Genomic DNA, 18,815 nt, shown 5'->3' with positions numbered 1-18,815 from the left:
CTGAATAAATCAAATACGCGACATTTTAAGTTTACTGCCCATAGTTTGATAACATTTTATATTTTTTTATAGTTATCCCGTCATGCTAATCTAAAGACAGGTTGACGATAGCAAGCAGCAACAGGAGGTGTGTGTTATTTGGAAGAGAGCGGGTACAACAGCAGGTCTTATAAATGAGTGGTAGAACAGCGCCGCCAAATGGGTGTCATGAAAACTGGCGCCTTTGCCTCTCGCTTGCATTTTCGCACCACAACGGAATGTTTCATTAATGTGTTTTTGCGCCCTTTAGCAAGTACACATTAGGCCACTTAAATCGTGGACCATAAAGGCATTAAACATACCGCTCGCAGTGCTTTCTTTGAGACACACTGAGGAAACCTGTTCCCTACTTTGACGGCGAGGACTGCTCCGTTTTGAGGAGCTTTGTGTGGATTCGGGAGCTCGTGTGCTCCATTCCTGCTTTTGCGTGGCTGCTGAGGGAGAGGGACACTGAATCGACCAGCGGGAGCGGGACTGCGAGGCCCAGAGGTGCTAGCGCCTGGACATCGCGCGCACCTGGTGCCTCTTCCCGCCCCCTCCTCCTCCTACTTAGCTCCGTCTTTAGACGCGAACGCGGGACGCGCGCGGACGAAGACCGGACAAAGAGTGGGCCCTCTGTGGCCGAAGTAGGCTGGGCTGGGCCCACTTATTAACATTCCATTATTAGCTTTCATTTTAATTTGGTATCCATTCAACCTTTATAGACCTTGGCAATTGCTGCAATATTTGTGACTCAACAGACGCGCGTCATCTGCTTCGCCTTTTATTTGATATTAATTATTGAGCATATTTGAATCTGATTATTGGCATTGTATATAGTTTTACCCTTCATTATTGACATAGCTTGCAATATGACCGCAAAAAAGCTCAGATCTGGGAGACTGTTGGGGGGAAGATCGTCGGCTAAGACTAGATCCAACACCCTCCGAAACAAGAATGTCTCAACTATTCAATTGAAGGGCCAAAATCAGATATTTCAGTTATGGGAGAAAACGGTGGATAAGGTGCCCCCGGAAAAGGCTGTTTCTAATAAGGGTGCCGGTTCAATTCCCTTGCATAACCCACTGCTCAATCAAGTACAGAAGGAAACGGAATCGGGAAATTTAAATTTAAGCTTATACTCTAGTCCGGGTGTTTTATCTTCTCCTCCTATATTCTCTGAGAATGACAAGTGTTCAGCCTCTAATCTGGATAATTCTCAAAAAACCAAGGTTCCATTAACACCTGAAAATGTTATGCCCAATGACTCATTAAACCACTCCAAGTTGAGGGAGGTTACTAACGAGGATTTACAACCTTTGGATATTGACTTAGAGTTGTGTGAACGTTATTTGGTAGATGAACCTAGGAAACTACTAGACGTTATAAAGACCCCAATTGGCGCTACCCCCTCTGGTCTACATCTTTATAGTAGTACTCCCTCCCTCAATTCCCAAGATTTATCTTTTCAGACTAATATGTCAAAGAGTCCAATGCTCAATATAACGGGGATTGAGGTTATTAATGATCCTAGTTCAAAATCGTCAGAGAAACCTATATCAGAATTTCTGATCTCTTTGGAACATTTGTTATCTTCAATTCTAACGTTACTGAGTAAATTTGTGGGTAGTTCAGATTGTGTATTGGATTCTGTTGGAAAGGGGAGTCTCTGGTTGGCGCAGTGCAGCACTGGCGACAAGCAGGGACCCTCTCTTCCACGTCAGGGCTAAGGGTTACCTTCAAGAACAACCTCTGCTTACCCTCTAGGTAGTGTGGCGCAAGCAGTCTAGGCTAATCTCTGGGGCACATAGGGTTAAACATCTGCAGTATCACACCAAACACCACCAACCCACCACACAATGACACCAGACTGTATTTTTGTAAAAATATCTTCTTTATATATATTTTAACGCAGGCTTGTAAATACAGTTCAGTTACTCTCAAAAAGGCGATGTTCCAGTTACTCTTAAATATAGGCCACAGTTCTTGTTAGGTTCTTTACTTGTCTTTCCCAAGAAAGGGGGTTTCAGGCTCTTCACTGTACTTTTCCTTGTCCTGCTAATCAACCAGGGTAACCCCGGGCTGTCCGCGGGCCTCTCTGCGCCCCTGGGGGTCTTCCGCGTAGAAAAAGCGGGCCCGGTCTGCCTACCCTCACGCTTCTGGCGGGAGCGGCGGCCGGGGAGTCAGCGCCTGCCTCTCCGGGCGAGCTGCACGGCTGTGCGCGGCTGACAGGGGGAGAGAGCGGGGGCCCTGGGAGCGCTCCACACGCGGCTCCGAGGGCTGGGCGAGGCAGAGGGGGGGAAACAGTACCTTTCTGGTGAAGTAGCTGGGCGCAGGTCAGCGCGGTAGTCCGCGTCGCGTTGTCTTCCTTCCGATGTTAGAGCGAGCGGCGGCTCGGCTCTGGCTCGGGGGTTGGCGTTGCGGCGCGGGCCGGGTCGCGCTAGGGAAGCGCCTCGGGATTTCCTGGCACAGGGGGCACACGCAAAGGGGTAGCGATCGGCAAAGCACGCCTCCCTCAATCCAGGCGACGTTCGGGCCCCACACGCCGCAGCTGCTCTTCGGACAGCGGCAGGCGGGTTTCAGGGGCACCAGACACGGCGGGTGCAAGCAGGCACCGGGCACGGCCTTTCTTCACGTTGCGAGCTGCGGCTCGGGGCCAGTCACGGTGCTCAGATCAGCTGGGCTAATCTTCACGATGTTCCTGGGCCTGGCAGGCGGCAGTCACGTTGTGCAGAAGGGGGGCAGCGCCCAGAGCGTTGCTGAAGAGCGCGATGGTCACAGCGCTCTCCGCTTTTCCTGGAGAGGCGGGCAGAGGGAAAGCAGCTCCTCACAGTGGTTCCTCTGTCAGGGGGTAGCGCCCACTGTTCCTGGGGTGCTGGTCAGGGGGCAAGTTCCACAGCAAGCCCTTGGAGATCTCTTAGCAGAGTTTGGCACAAAGTTCAAATAAAAGCAAAAGTCTCTTGTAGTCTCTTCTTTTCCTCTCCTTCTGCAGCAAGGCACCAGACACAGGCCAGAGACAGCACTCCTCCTTGTAGTCCTTCCAGGTCCTTCCCTTCGGGCAGAGTTTCTTCTGTAGCGCAAACAGGATCTAATTTACAAGGAGCAGGGCTCCTACTTTTATACCCAGTTTCTTTTGTTCTTACAGGCCAGGGGGGCCTTTGCATAACTGCTCCAGTCCCTGAGCACTTGTGGTGGGTACTTCTGCTTCTGCATTCAGTGTGATGGCAGGCACATCAGCCGCTCCCCAGGGGGGCGGAGCCAGCATTGTGAGGACAGGGGCAGCCTGGAGCACTTTGTTGACAAGCTGCGGTCCTTCCTGGGCCAGGGGCAGGCTGAGTCATCAGTCGCTCCCCAGGAGGGCGGAGCCAGCATTGTGGAGGCAGAGCACAGCCTGATGCATCATTCAGGGGAACTCCCACCCCTCACTAAGGTGTCATCCTGCTATTCACCACCTGTCAACTCCCAGCCCTGTCACTCACACAACTCAGACAGTCAGATACACACAAAGCAGAGGCGGGCTGAAATGGTTAGACAAGAAAATGCTAGCTTTCTAAAAGTAGCATTTGCAAACCCAGGATATTAAAATAAACTTTACTAAAAGAAGTATTTTATTATTCTGAGTTCAGGCATACTAAACATTAATTTCTACCATGTTCCCTGAGCCTGCTGGGATTATAGAGTGTAATAATTCCAGCAGCCCATCTGGCCTAAAGGGAACTGGTAGCCTTACAATAGTGAAAAACGAATTTGGCAGTAATTCACTATTAGGACATGCCACCCACATCAGGGCATGTCCTACCTTACACTTACAATGCACCCTGCCCTCAGGCCTACCTAAGGGGTGACTAACATGAAGTTAAGGGAAGGTTTAGGGGCTGGCAAGTGTGTGCACTTGCCCAGCCAGCATGACAGTACCAGACTGCACGCAGGTTCTGCACTGGCAGACCCTAGACACATTTTAAGGCTGCTTCTGTGGGTGGCGCAACCAGCGCTGCAGGCCCACTAGCAGTATTGGCATTCACAAGCCCTGGCACTCCTGGTGCACTTTACTGGGGACTAACAGTAAATCCAATGAACCAATCATGGACATCAATCACATGTACACTTTACAACAGGGAGAGCATGTGCACTTTAGCACTGGTCAGCAGTGGTAAAGTGCCCAGAGTCATTAAACCAACAAAAATAGGTCAGAGAGAGTATTGGAGGAAGGCAAAAAGTTTAGGGATGACCCTGCCAAGAGGCCCAGGTCCAACAGATTCTGTTACTCAAATTTTAAAGGCTTTATTATCAAAAACCTCAGAAAAGAGCTGTGGTTTAGATCCCTGTACTATAACACTTCCTGAAAAAATACCAGCTAATGCACCCTGTTTGTCAACTAAGAATATACCAGTTGCTCCTGTGATGAAGGAATTATGCCGTTTTCAAAACGTCTGCTCATAATTGTATAAGTGATTTTGAACCAGGTATTGTTATAGAGGAAAATAGTGTTGTATTGTCAGATGCCAATGCCGAAAAGGTACTATATCTCATTTTTGACCCAGATTTTAAGGGGATGGAGCTAGAGGAGAAAGTGGGAAAACAAAAAAAGTGTAAAGGAAAAAAGAGGAAGCCTCTCCGTAGATTCAAAAAGAGGAGGCAGAGACAAATATTCTTTGAGGACTCCCAAGCCTGTCATAATTCCTCCCCTGCTAAGGTTGAGATCGATAATGGAATTTCGAGGCATGATTCAAATATTTTGTCATCCGAAACTGTGGTGCCTCTTGTTAATACTGATGAAATTACTACTAGTTGTTCTAATCCAATTTCGAGAGAACTGGGCGAATCTTATTCTAAATAAAGCAGAAACTTTCCAGAGTCAGGGGATTGATGTGGTGCCCTTTACAGCTACATGTGTTAATAACCACTATGAGAACGGCTATCATAGGGGCCTGGGTCAAGCCGATTCTTCTCAGCCTTTCGAAGACTTAAAGATTCGTGTCTCAAAAACGAAAAGGCTAGTTTCACATGTTATCCCCGCTCCAATAACAATAAACAGGGGTATAACTGAGAATGAACAGCAATGGAACTGGTTACCTGGTGCCTTGTCGTCCAAGGTGACAGACAACCCAAAACTGTTTTCTCACCTTTAGCAGCTCCTTCACTGTTATTTCCTGGAATGCCGCCGGCATTAACAATAACCCTGAAAAATTATTGTATCTCTCATCCTTGAATGCCAGTGTAATTTGCATCCAGGAAACATGGTGTATTGATAAATTAAATGTAGGGAGAGATTACTTTGTGTTGGAGGCGGCAGCAACCCCTTCTAGTAGGGGACATGCAAAAGGGGGAATTGCGTGCCTATTGACCAATAGAATAAAGTGGAGTTTTTCCCACTATGTAGACTCCAGTAAGCTTTTCCAGATAGTGACTCTTTCCAATCTAGATAATATGGGAGAAAGACACCCCTTTGTGATAATAAACGCCTATATACCGCCAGACGATCATTTTAATACTGTATTGAAACAAGTTTTCACTTTTATTAGACAAATTAAGGAGACAGTTCCTTCCTCCAATTTTTTGTTAGTTGGTGATTTAAATTGCAAAGTTTCCAAAACACAAACTGCAGTACCACCTCTCACCCCTACCATCTATGAAACAGCAATGTCCAGAAAGAAACACTTTGGCGCCCCCTTGCTAACAAAGTGAAAGGAATTGCTAAAAGTTGCCCTACATCCTCCTGACGTCATTGTCTGGATCGCCAACTTCCAGACACAGGGATGTAGGCAATACACTTACACTGTCTGGGATGCTTTCTTCATCCTAGCTTTTGCTATGCTACAACCAATGGCATCTAAAATGAACCCCACTTCGCTTTTGTGATTAACACTTTCAGCTAAAATGTAAGGTTTACTACCGGAAAAATCAACTCCATTTACCTCCTTTTCGATGTCTGCATTATTTATCCCGTAAACTCTCTCTTATTGCTACTATCATCAGGTCATACTGATCATAAGGTTACTGTTGCCTTGGAGCATGGCCTAAACCTCTTGATATGTCTCTATATACACAGCCAGCCATTATTTTATGCTTGCAGCCCATCAGCCGTTCTTGCTGAAGCAGTGGTCTAGAGGTAGCCTCTCAGGGAATTGTATCTTTGCCTGATTCTTGTGCTTATCAAGAGTATTTAATATAGCACTGTTTCATATGCAAATAATGTGGTTTCATTTCACAGTTGTGTATCCTTAGATTGGTAAACAACCTTTACAATGCAACTTTTACCACGCAGTGCCTTTACAACGCAACTTTTACAACGCAAACCATGACAACGCATTGCGCGGGCGGGGCGCTCTAGGATAGGGAATAGGTTTAATGTACTATCCAACACCTTCCCTACTATCCACGGGGACTGGAGTTGGAATAGTAAATTAAACAATTCACTATCCAGCGCCTAAAAGCACTATGCGTTGTAATGGTATGCGTTGTAAAAACCGCGTTGTAAAAGCATGCGATGTAAAAGCATGCGTTGTAATGTCATACATCCCTTACTCTAGGTCATATGTATGTTTGCCTTTATTTCTGGATGTATTTCTGCAAATTGCCCACACCTGATTTCAAAGATCAAAACCTACCCTTAAAAGAGCCCTATGCCTGTATTCTAACAGTAATTAATCTAATTTGGCTCATCTATTAATACCACCAACCAGGTGCATGAATTAATATACCCCCTTTCCCACTAAAGATCACATCTAAATCCTATAACTGTAATCTATCACATATAAAATGGAATTAATGCATGAATGTGTTTCCTAAAATCACAAGGTTAATCTCATTACCTAATAACAACCATTGGAAAAAAAAATAACCTTGTGTACTGGAGCAGCATGTTTCCCGGTGGAAAGCACTTTAATGCCTCATCAAGCATAATAAGTGCTATATAAATGCAAATACAATGCAATATAGAACCTTCGAGGCCAAAACAAATATTATTATGATAACACTCAACGGTCGGGCAGTTGATTGTAGTTCATACAGGCTGCATAATAATAATTCCCTTATCCTGCTTGACACAAAAGTTGCTATGGGCCCTGTCCATTGTTTAGTAGTGTACCACTTCATAGCATTAAACCACCCAACTCCAACTGAACAGGCACAAAATAACTGAAGAGACCTGCCACATGACACTGGACAATAGAGAAAAATTATTTAGTCCACCACTTCAGGTCCCGGCAAGTTATACACCAAGGGGCCCATTAGGATGTCGGGCGGATTGCCCCCGCCAGGCTGGCGGTAGCCACCGCCGGCCTGGCGGGGGCAATCCGCCCGACATCCGCACCTGAATTCCCCCCGCCATATTAGTATGGCGGGGGGACCGCGGCGGACGGAAAGACCGTCCGGCGCTTTTCCGCCCCGGTCGCCTTGCGGCCGGGCGGAAAAGGATTAATATGGTGGCGGTGTCTAATAGACACCGCCTGCCATATTATGATGGGCCCAATCTGATGCCTTTCGGTGGCGGCGATGCCGCCACGGAAAGGCATGCGGTCTTCACTCTGGTGGCCCCCTGCTGGCCCCCAGAGTGAAGGAGAGGTGGGGGGTGCACACGGGGGTACCTGTGGTACCCCCCAGCATTTGCATACACGAAGCAGCAGGCACCGCGCGGTGCCTGCCCCTTCGTGTATGCAAATGCATGCAAATATTTTTAACATTGTGGCGGGCGATGCAGTGAGCACCGCCCGCCACAATGTTAAAAATGAGGGATGCGCCCGCCACTGTGGCGGGCGCATCCTAATGCACACATCGGGACCCCCGCCCTTAAGGCGGGTGGTCCTTCTTTCCGATGGGATGGAGGGCGGACTTTGTCCGCACGTCATCCTAATGGGGGCCTATGACTGCTTATTCATACCTCACGCTGACAATTAGATATGGGATGTGTGAGAAAGGGAATCATTAGTTGGGGTGGTTGGTAGTCCGCCAAAGGTAATAATGGCACTATCTTTGTTTGGTCTAGTAAAGGTTTCAAGTAATTTAAACCTGAGCTCAGCCTCTCATAGTTATGACACAGAGCAGCCAGATATAACTTATGTAATTGCATAAAGCATTTTAAAGTAACAAAATTCAACAGTAAAAACACAACACAATAAAAAAATCTCACACAAATGTATAAATAATTGAGAATATTTTAAAGAAAATTACACAAAAACAACAGAAATTCAATAAGGAGAAACAGAGAAATGAATGTAAATATTTTTAGATGAAAATAGTGCCAAAAAGCGCAAAGCCCCAGATGCAGACAACTGGTTGCTCTAGATGGTATGATGAGTATGGTTTAAGGTCAATAGCAATGGAGCGTGGGTCGGATGCAGAGACCAGGTTCGTCCCGGTTGGAAGTTTTACCTTCTGATTTAGTCTATGAAATGGAAGTTAAAAACCATCGGTGTGGGCAAGGCAGCAGGCTGCAGCCAAGAAGGGCTCCACAAGACCAGATAGCCATCAGAGGAAGTCCCAGTGTAGCTACTGACTTCTGGTGAGAAAGCTCAGAGTGGGAGAAAATCAAAAGTCAAGCCTAAGGAAGGTTTGTCGCCAGCTGGACACCTGGTGAAGATTTCTACCTTTGGACTTGTCACTTTTTGGAGCTCGGATTCCTCCAGAGGGGCAAGGCAGCAAGCAGTAGCTGAAAAGGGCTCCATGAGGCCGGCTACCTTCTCTGTGACATCCCAGCGGGAGTAATCCCTGAATCTTTAGCCTAGCGGCTACATATCTTTGTCGGACTGATTTGTCAGGCTAGCCCTGGTCTTTGGTCATTTGTCCAGGTAAAAATCCTTGAAAAAGTTTATAAGTCCTAGGTTTTAGGGTTAGGCAGGAGGAGTACACTCTGACACTTATCTAAGGGCCCCAGGACCTCAGAGACACCACTTAGGGGTCAGGCGTCACTCCAGTAGAAGCCATTAGCAGGGTCTATGACAGGTCCAGCTGGAACTAGTCAGCTGGACTCGTCAGGATTTTGGACTTCTTGCAGCTTTTCTGTTCCTTTAGCTTAATAGGAGTTGAGCCAACTGATACTTGGAGACAACTTTTCAGTCCTGGGTACAAGTGGGAGCATGTCTAGCCCTTAGTGCAGTCTAGGTTCCCTGTGGGGAGAGGTGTCCTGCTGGTTGAGTTAAGTGGGTGGTATTGGTGTCAGAATTCCAGCGAAAGATTTCTGTGGAAGGGGTCGCTTGGCGAATGGTGTGTCTGGTCAGAACCCATAGCCACTTGTTACCACTAGCTAGGCAAGAGTACCCACGAGCAATGGAAAATTCTTTCCATAGTGTCAGTTGATGGTGGCGTATGTAGCAAAATGGGTTCCGCCCATTTAATCCATCCAGATTTTTCACTTTTGATCACCCAGTTTTCAACCTTCACTCTGGGTGAGTCTCCTTTTTAACCCCTTCGCGCGGGGGTTATTTTCCCGCTGTGCTGGGGGGGAGGGTGGCGCGCACGGCGCCCGCATGCTCATGACGAGCTGAGCTCGTCATGAGCGCGGGCGCTCCGGTGCTCATGACGAGCTCAGCTCGTAACAGGTGCATTACCTGCCGTGGAACGCTCAGCACAGCAGGGGAATTATCCCCGCATGCGAGCGTTCCACGCTCGTCATGAGCACCGGACCGCATGCGAGCGTTCCACGGCTCATGACGAGCTGAGCTCGTCATGAGCACCGGGGCGCCGTGGCTCATGACGAGCTCAGCTCGTTATGAGCATGGAAGAGGTTAAGTCTCATCCAGAATAATTTCCTGGTAATTGGACTGGGTGTGTCTATCGCAAGGGTCCACCTTTTTAAAATAAAGCCGCTGGGGAGCAGCTAAGGTAAGGGGCATTGGGCTGTTTACATGTGAACAAATATGCACATACGTGTTTGCACATGTACAGGTTATGTGTAAATTAAAAGCTGCAGCACTGACTTTGCCACCCACTGCTGGAGCACTGCAAACAGGTCTCCAGGCCTACCACTGCAGCCTTTGTGTGCAGTTTTAAACTGCCATTTTGACTCAATAAATACAACCTTTTACCACGCCTAAACCTTCCCAACTCCGGCACATCTTATTGGATTTTATTCTTTTTGCTATTATTCTTTTTTAATAAATTATACTCTATTGTTCTAGTCCATTTTGAAACTTTTACTGTTTTTATTTCAACTTTACAACTGTTTTAGTACCGCATAAATACTTTACACATTGTCTTTAAGGTAAATCGGGCTTGTTTGCCAATCTACCAGAGGCTTAAGCACAGTTTTACCTAGTGACATTTATGGTGCACCCTGACAAGGATTGTGGTTGGCCGTTTTTTTGGCAAGGTGGGCCAATTATTACTGTTGATTTCCATGATATTCCTACAGGAGCTCACAGCGGGAAGGCCACTTACCTGGGAACTACTGTATGAGTCAGAGCATGGTCTTGTTCCCTTTAGGGAGAAAGGCCTGGTGATAGGCTGAGGACCCAACAACAACCAAAGCCACCAAAGAAGGGAGTAGGGCGTGTCGGCGTTCAGAGGGTGAGGGCGCCTTCTTTGATTTTAACATAGTTTCCCTATCAAAAATGGATCATTTTCTGCGTGTTTACTGAGCCTCTCCCCAATTCTAGGTGGTGGGTGTTGGGTTCTTATTTTGCCCTTTTACTTTCTGGCTATATATATCTATATAAGCAGTGCTGAAGCAAAGTAGCATGTGTTGAAATGCTCTAGCTGCTTCCTAGTTGGGGTTAGCTATTATTCCTGTCATAGTATGTAATCTCTCCTGAGGTTTATCTGTGTATTTTCTCCCACAGGATGTTTCCAGCATTTCCTCCAGTGTTTGGTTCATTTTGCTACTCTCCCCTCTGATTCCATCCAGAGGGTTTTTACGCCTTGGGCTTTTTCCTCCTTAAACTGTGCTTTCTTCGAAAGGACACTCACCAGATGCTGTTTATTTCACCAGTAGGTACGGTGGCTGCAGAAAGGTATCAAGCCTTCCTTGGGTTCAAGCTGTCATGGATGAAGGAATGTTTGCCAGGAGTAGCCCTCGACAGACGGAGCCAAATCTCTGGTCTCTAAAGTCCTGTTATGTACCTGTAATTTAGATGAATCCACCAAAGAGTGATTCAAGTCCACTGTTTCTCTTCTACTCTTTACTGTGCTTTTCGCTGGTTCTTCTTGCATTTGTGTTGTTACATCCAAGTGTTTGTATAGGGATTTTGGGATGATAGGGGCATTCAGCTTCACTCCCACCTCACACAGGCACCTCCTCCCCATTGGGACATGACACACTGTTGTATTTTTTCCAAAAGATGAAATCCCCATATATGTGAAAGCTGTTTCAGGGGGAAAAGGCATCAACACTGTAGTACTCGACTTGGCATTCAGGCTGGATAGCGGCTGCATCAGAAAAATCCATTATATACAAATACATTAATTAAGAAATGAAGAAAGGTGGCAGCATCTTAAGGAAGATATTGAAAAGAAAAGAAAATGTAACTTTCAGTATGGAATAGTCAGTGGCATCTTTTTGTGGATTACTAGTTACACTGCGTGATTTATATTGTACACTTCTCTATGTGTAGGTGAATTTATTGTCACATGATTTTTGTTAGATTTGCAAATGTGTACTCAAAGTAGATGTGAATTACCAGGCTTCACAAACTATTACGTTTTGATGTTGCCAGACATGAAGATGGTTGGATCGGCCAGGAGCAGCTCTCCCCAATGGGCCTTGAGGCTCAACCCCCCCTTATTTTGGTTCCTTTTTATTATTATAATGGTTGCTACAAACGGGTTTTGCCAGCATTGTCTCCCAAATAGTTTTTTTTTAAACAAATGCAAATATAGTAAATTTTACAACTCATTTTTCATAATATAAACCTGCCCCACCAACCCTTGAATAAATGGGGTGGAGATAGAGACGTGGCGGCATGGCGCAATGAATGAATAAATTAAGAGTTGGATGGGGAGGAGTGGGTGGATGAATTAATTCAAGAGTGGATGACAATAAATAAAGATTTTTAACCACATGGAGCAAGCGGTCTCAATGTACTGACCAAGTGTAGGTGCTCTGGTTTTCATTTCAGCTTCTCCATTAAAATGCCACCCTCCCCAAACACTACCGCCACCAATCCTTGTGAGGCATGCATAGCCCCTATGTATTTAATACAGTGCACTGATTTAGCGCCTCAAAGAATTAAAGATAAAGTATTAAACTTTGATCTGAAATGGGAGAGAGAAAGAAATAACCATGTAGTGGCTGAATTACACAATGTAAAACCAGGAAACTCTGCATCAATCCCGGCTTGCACGTAGCCATATTCTGTGATCTTAGGCAAATATTTTTTTCACAATGCCTCTTTTTGCTTTATTATCACATTAAAGCATGATTATATACATCAGTTCAGAGTGTGACCTGCACAAAAAGGGTATGAAAGAATTTTACTCCATCTATAGTAACACCTTAGGCCACATCTAGAGGGCAAAAGACAACTGACATCCCTCTTGTTCCCTTGTTAGCATCGCCATCAGGGCAGTGGCGGTTGAGCATGAATTTTTTTAAATTTTTTTTTATTCATTTGTAGAGCGCATGTTTACACCAATGGTGTCCCCCCGCTGAGACATAACCTTTGGAAGATGCTGCTGCACGATGCAAGACCTGTCGAATTACACTTTATTCAGTTTTTGTGAACAGTCAGTTCTTCAGTTTCTAAGTTGAGGATTAGAACAATTGTCACTAAATATAATGTTATAATTTAATATACTAAATTTAAATGCATTGCAACCATCACATTTGAAAGAAATTTACTCTTTTGAAAAATCTTCATATATACACCGGACTCTCAGAGCAAAGCGGTAGCAGATCCCTTCACCCACTTCCCCCTCCCTCTAGGTCAGTGCTACTCGTCACGAGCCTGCAGGAGACAGGAACCAACCAAATGAAAAAGCGAATGGTTTTGAGGTAAGCATAGTCTGACTGGGCGAGTTCTGAAATCATTTGTTAAGCATTAATTGTTGGTAAAGCGCTGAAGCTCATTTCCATCTTTTGGTTGGGAATTCCGTACCATTGACAGTCGATGTGGTCGTGTCCTGAAACAGAGAGACTTTGATGTAACTATCAGGAGCTCGACCCGCCCGCATCCACTGTGAAAGATACGGGATTCCCAACCAAAATTGAAGATGGAAATGGGCAAAGGAGATGTCAAAGGAGAAGAGTGGGAAATGGTTCCCATTTATTGTTTGCAGCATTGTTTGGTGCAATATGGGATTAGTCCAGAAGTGACGAGTGCATTCAAAAGAAATTTTTAAGCGTATGAAGACTGCAGGAATTCTTAAAATGGCTGTGGTTGTGACTAGATACCCTCCAGGGGCCCTCAGGATTGAAAGGAATTATTTCCCCAACTTAAAACGCGCCATAGGGCGTGTTTGCACACGTCACCTCAGGCCCCGTCTCCTCCCTTCCCCACTGTATAAACACACCCTGTGGTCATTTTAAGTTGGGAGATTTAGTCCCCTTGAATCCTGAGGGTCCCTAGGGGCAAATTAGCCAACTAGGTACCTCCAGTAAGTGTCATTGCAGAGAGGTGTAAAAAGGGGCACGTCCTGCACCACCTCTCTACAACGCAGCGCAGTGGCGCTTACTGGAAGCACCTGGTGGGCTAGTGGTCCCCCAGGGTCCCTCAGGATTGAAGGGGAATTATTTCCCCACTTAAAATGCGCCACAGGGCGTGTTTGCACACGTCACCTCAGGCCCCGTCCCCTCTCTTCACCACTGTGTAAACGCGCCCTGTGGCCATTCTAAGTTGAGAGACTAAGTCCCCTTGAATCCTAAGGGTCCCTAGGCTCAAACTAGCCCACTAGGTACCTCCAGTAAGCGCTACAGAACTGCGATGCAGAGAGATCTAAAAAGGGGCGTGGCCTCTGAACACCTGCCTGCAGCGCAGCTCCCTGGCGCATACTGGAGATACCTGATGGGCTAGTTGGCCCTCAGGGACCCTCAGTATTGAAAGAGAATTAATTCCCCAACTTAAAACTCGCCACGGGGCGTGCTTGCACAATGGTGAAGGAAGGGGGCATGGTCTGAGGTGCCATGTCTGCAAACACGCCCTGTTGTGCGTTTTAAGTTGGAGAACTAATTCCTCCTCAATCCTGAGGGTCCCTGGGGGCTAACTAGCTCACCAGGTACCTCCAGTATGCTCCACAGAGGCCATGCCCCTTTTTACAACACTCTGCAATGCAGCTACGTGGCGCTTACTGGAGGTACCTGGTGGGCTAGTTTGCCCCCAGGGACCCTCAGGATTGAAGAGGTATTAATTCCTCAACTTAAATCGCGCCACAGAGCGTGTTTGCACACATGCCACCTCAGGGCCCGCCCTCTCCTTCTACCACTGTGCAAAAGCGCCCCGTGGCATGTTTTAAGTTGGGGGATTAACTCCCCTTGAGTCCTTAGGGTCCCTGGGGTGCAACTAGCCCACCAGCTACCTCCATTAAGCACCACAGAGCTGCGTTGCAGAGAGGTGTAAAAAAGGGCATGGCCTCTGAACACCTCTCTGCAACGCAGCCCCCTGGCACATACTGGAGGTTCCTGGTGGGCTAGTTGGCAGGCTGACATGTACTCTCCAGGCCGCACCGACCAATCTCCCAGTCTCTCGAAGCCTGCATCATACATGTGAACTACAGCCTCCCTCTGCCCTCATCGCCACTGGTCTATCCTCCCCCATGTCCGTAACCTCTCATGGGATGTCATCCCTGAGTACCAACAGCTCAAGAAATTATCCCTGTGTCCCTGTAGGTGGATGGAGTTCATACTCTCTCGCGGACAGCCTATGCACTCTGTTGCACTCTGTTGTCAGGGGTAAGGCGCCGCCCTGCCCCTTAATAACTCAACAGCTTCCAGGGGGTGTGGCTGGTGCCCATGGGAGAGACTCCCCGCCGAGGAGGGCTGTCCAGACAGCGCACCCCAGAGAGGCGCCAGGGAGAACAATCCCCCTTTCTCATTCATGCACCCTGATCGGTGTCTGCCTTCAGATGGGGGAGGCGTGGGGCCTGGATGTTAATAAAGTCTCCGCGGCCCCAGACCTGCTGCATGCATAATGGGGCAGTTAGTTGCCCCGGGCCCCCTCCGTCTTAGTTTTACTGATTTACTCGGTTCTAATGAGGCACAAAATGGCTGTCTACACTTCCTGGTTTGGAGTGTTGTCAGCCAATTAGCATAAAGTTTGTGATCGGGAGGGTGCGCGGATCCTGCGCAGCCATAGATATATATATATAAGTGTTTTTACTTTTGATTTTCTCAGCAACTACTGAACGAATTTACACCATTTAACCAAAGGGCCTCTTTCTGAACCAAGGGCTACCGCTTTGCCAAATTTGGGGTAATTCCGTTCAGCAGTTCGGGCTGTAGCGGTGTCTAAAGTAGGCCTGGGCGGCAAATGTTGAATTTCCGTAATTTCGGTAATTCTGCGTTCCGCGGAGAACGCAAAATTGCCCAAAATTCTGCGTTCCGTGACTTTGCGAAAGTTTTTGCTTGTTCGCGTTCTCAAAATGCGTGTTCGCGAGATATTTCCCCCAAGCATGCAAACAGCAATTACAAACAGGAAAACAGCATCGCGAACAAGCAATTACGCGCGTTCGCGAAATTTCTGCATGTTCGCGAAGATTTTTTACAGTTTCGCTGAGATTTGTGTAACGCGATAACGTAAATTCCGCCCACCCCTAGTCTAAAGTTTCCCATGAAAAATTGCATGGGGAAAACACGTTTTGGGACCCCCTTTTATCTCAGCCCCCGCTTGCCGATTCACCCCAAAACTGGATAGGAGCAGACTGGAGCGCCCCACGAGTTTTGAAAATTTCACGAAGATTCATCAACCGACGCCAAAGTTATTGGAAATAAAATGTTGGGAACTTCCTATGGAAAACAGGTCCTAACTATCACTACCTACTGTCATATTTTTTTTATAATAGTTTCAGTTGGTGTCGTTTTTGTTTCTGATATTTAATGAATGTGGTACTTTATTTAATGTTTTACAGTTGATTTGTGAATAATTGTTATATTTAATTCATGAACAAAGCAAGCACAAGGAGATGATGGACGGAGCGCTGAATCTTTTCAGACACTCACCCTCAGTATGATCTGTGACTGGGGGTGAGTGGTTGAAAAGTTTCAGCACTCCGTCCATCATCTTGTTCCGTTTGCTATGTTCGGCCCAAGTGGCTAAGGGTATCCCCAGATGTAGGTCCTTGCTTGCTGTGCCACTGGATTCAAGTTAGCCTGGCTTATGAGAGGTGAAATCGGTCCCAGGATCCTTATTTCTGGTCCAAAGAAGACCTGGCTTGGCAGTTCGGGCTGGACTGTTCCCATGAGGAATAGGGTAAGGAGTGATTTTCATATGGCTGGATCTGAACTTGGGTGGCGAAGTGAAATAAGGAACAATGATGGGTTCAACCCAGATCTAATAGTGACTGGGGGTGAGTGTCTAAAAAGTTTCGGCGCTCTGTCCATCATCTCCTTGTGTTTGCTATGTAAACATACACACACATATATGTGTGTGTTTATATAAGTATGTATTTATATGTAGCATTAAATATTATTCTATTGAATTTATATTATATGAATATTATATATTTATAAACAAAATATATTAAAATATATAACATTTACAATTTTAAACTATATATAGCCAAATCACCGTCTGTTGACCGCAGTGGGGTGAATGCAGTCTGACAGCTGACGGAGTCAGAGCATTATTTTGTGCTGGGTAAGCAGTCACTGAACTATGTCCCCGAATTTGGACTGTGTATAGCTCTGCTGCGGTATGTATTGGACAGCATCCAGCGAGATACAGTGATTTTTACATGGCGTGAATTGAAGGGGACATAAAACAACAGGTGGAGTGAGTACTACCTGCAACCCGCAGTCCTCTGTTTAGGCTATGAGGTTCCTCCAATGGGAGTTGATGCGTGAACTTTAAAATCCCTGTCTGCGTTTCTCTGTCACACAGAGCTGGCATTGAATAAGGCAAACAAGCCGAAACGCATCTGCCAGGTGTTACAGCAGTGGCGGATTGTCATCAAAGCAAGATGTGCCTGGATGGTGAAAATAAAGTTTTTCTCTACTGTACCTGAGCATGTGTCAGCCCGTTTGTAGCAGAAGCGGGATTGGTGGAGTATGTGTCAAGCAGTCGGTGCTTGAAGACTGACACGCCTCTTGGTCTGGTGCTCTGCGAATAGCCGACAAACTTTGGAGTGAGCGTATGAGGGTACGCATCGCAGTGCCCCCCCCCACAGCAGCAGTACTTGTGTTAGTACACTGGGGAAAGAGCAGCAGATTGCCTGCTGAAAGGACGTGTGGAGGAAAGCCAAATCACCGTCTGTTGACCCCAGAGGGACAATGCAGCCTCATGGCTGATGGAGTCAGAACATTATTTTGTGCTGGGTACGCAGTCACTGAACTATGTCCCCGAATTTGGACTGTGTATTCCTCAGCTGCGGCATGTATTGGCCAACATCCTGCGAGATACAGTGATTTTACATTTCTTGAATTGAAGGGGACATAAAACAACAGGCGGAGTGAGTACTACCTGCAACCCGCAGTCCTCTGTTTATGGCTATGAGGTTCCTCCAATGGGAGTTGAGGCGTGAACGTTAAAATCCCTGTCCGCGTTTCTCTGTCACACAGAGCTGGCATTGAGGAAGGCAAACAAGCTGAAACGCGTCTGCCAGGTATTACAGCAGCGGCGAATTGTCATCAAAGCAAGATGTGCCTGGATTGTGAAAAGAACGTTTTTCTCTACAGTACCTGAGCATGTGTCAGCCCATTTGTAGCAGAAGCGGGATTGGTGGAGTATGTGTCAAGCAGTCGGTGCTTGAAGACTGACATGCCTCTTGGTCTGGTGCTCTGCGAATAGCCGAGAAACTTTGGAGTGAGCGTATGAGGGTACGCATCGCAGCGTCCCCCCAGCAGCAGCACTTGTATTGGTACACTGAGGAAAGAGCAGCAGATTGCCTGCTGAAAGGACGTGTGGAGGAAAGCCAAATCACCGTCTGTTGACCGCAGTGGGGAGAATGAGCCTGACAGCTGACGGAGTCAGAGCATCATTTGAGATGTCATCAGTGATGTCATGAGTGATGTCACTGACCATGTCATGAGTGATGTAATATTTGACGTCATCAGCAGTGCATTGTGGGCGTGCGACTTATAGTTAGCTGAATTAACTATAACGGGGGAATTTCAATGGTTTTGTGTGAGTGAAATGTCCAGCTAACTATAACATGTGTGAAACCTATGGTTTTTCAGTGAATTTCTATGTTTTTTTAAATGATAATTCCTAACTTTAACATGTGTGAAACCTATGGTTTTTTCAGTGAATTTCTAAGGTTTTTTAAATGCTAATGTTTAACTATAACATGGCTGAAACCTGTGGTTTCTTCAGTGAATTTCTAAGGTTTTTTAAATGCAAATTTTTAACTATAACGTGGCTGAAACCTATGGTTTTTTCAGTGAATTTCAAAGGTTATGTAAATGATAATTTTTAAATGTATTAATTGTTATATTTTTTTATAGTGATTTACTACATTATTTTAAACTATTTATTTTTAGATATTTAATTTTTTTAATTACATTACACATTTTTAATATAAATTGAAAAAAATGTTTTTAAAAATATTGAAATTGTAATATTTTTTATTTTATTTAATATTTATTTAATTTATATATATTTTATATAGCAGGCAATGATATCCTATGAAAGGAAATTCAAGTTACTTGTAAGTACAGTTAAATTTACTTTTCAGGATTAGTAGTGAGCTAGATTGGGGAATTAATTCCTCTTCAA

This window comes from Lissotriton helveticus, chromosome 10 (assembly GCF_964261635.1).
Source record: "Lissotriton helveticus chromosome 10, aLisHel1.1, whole genome shotgun sequence".
In the NCBI taxonomy this organism is placed as follows: Eukaryota; Metazoa; Chordata; class Amphibia; order Caudata; family Salamandridae; genus Lissotriton; species Lissotriton helveticus.
Note: the sequence above shows the minus strand (reverse complement) of the source record.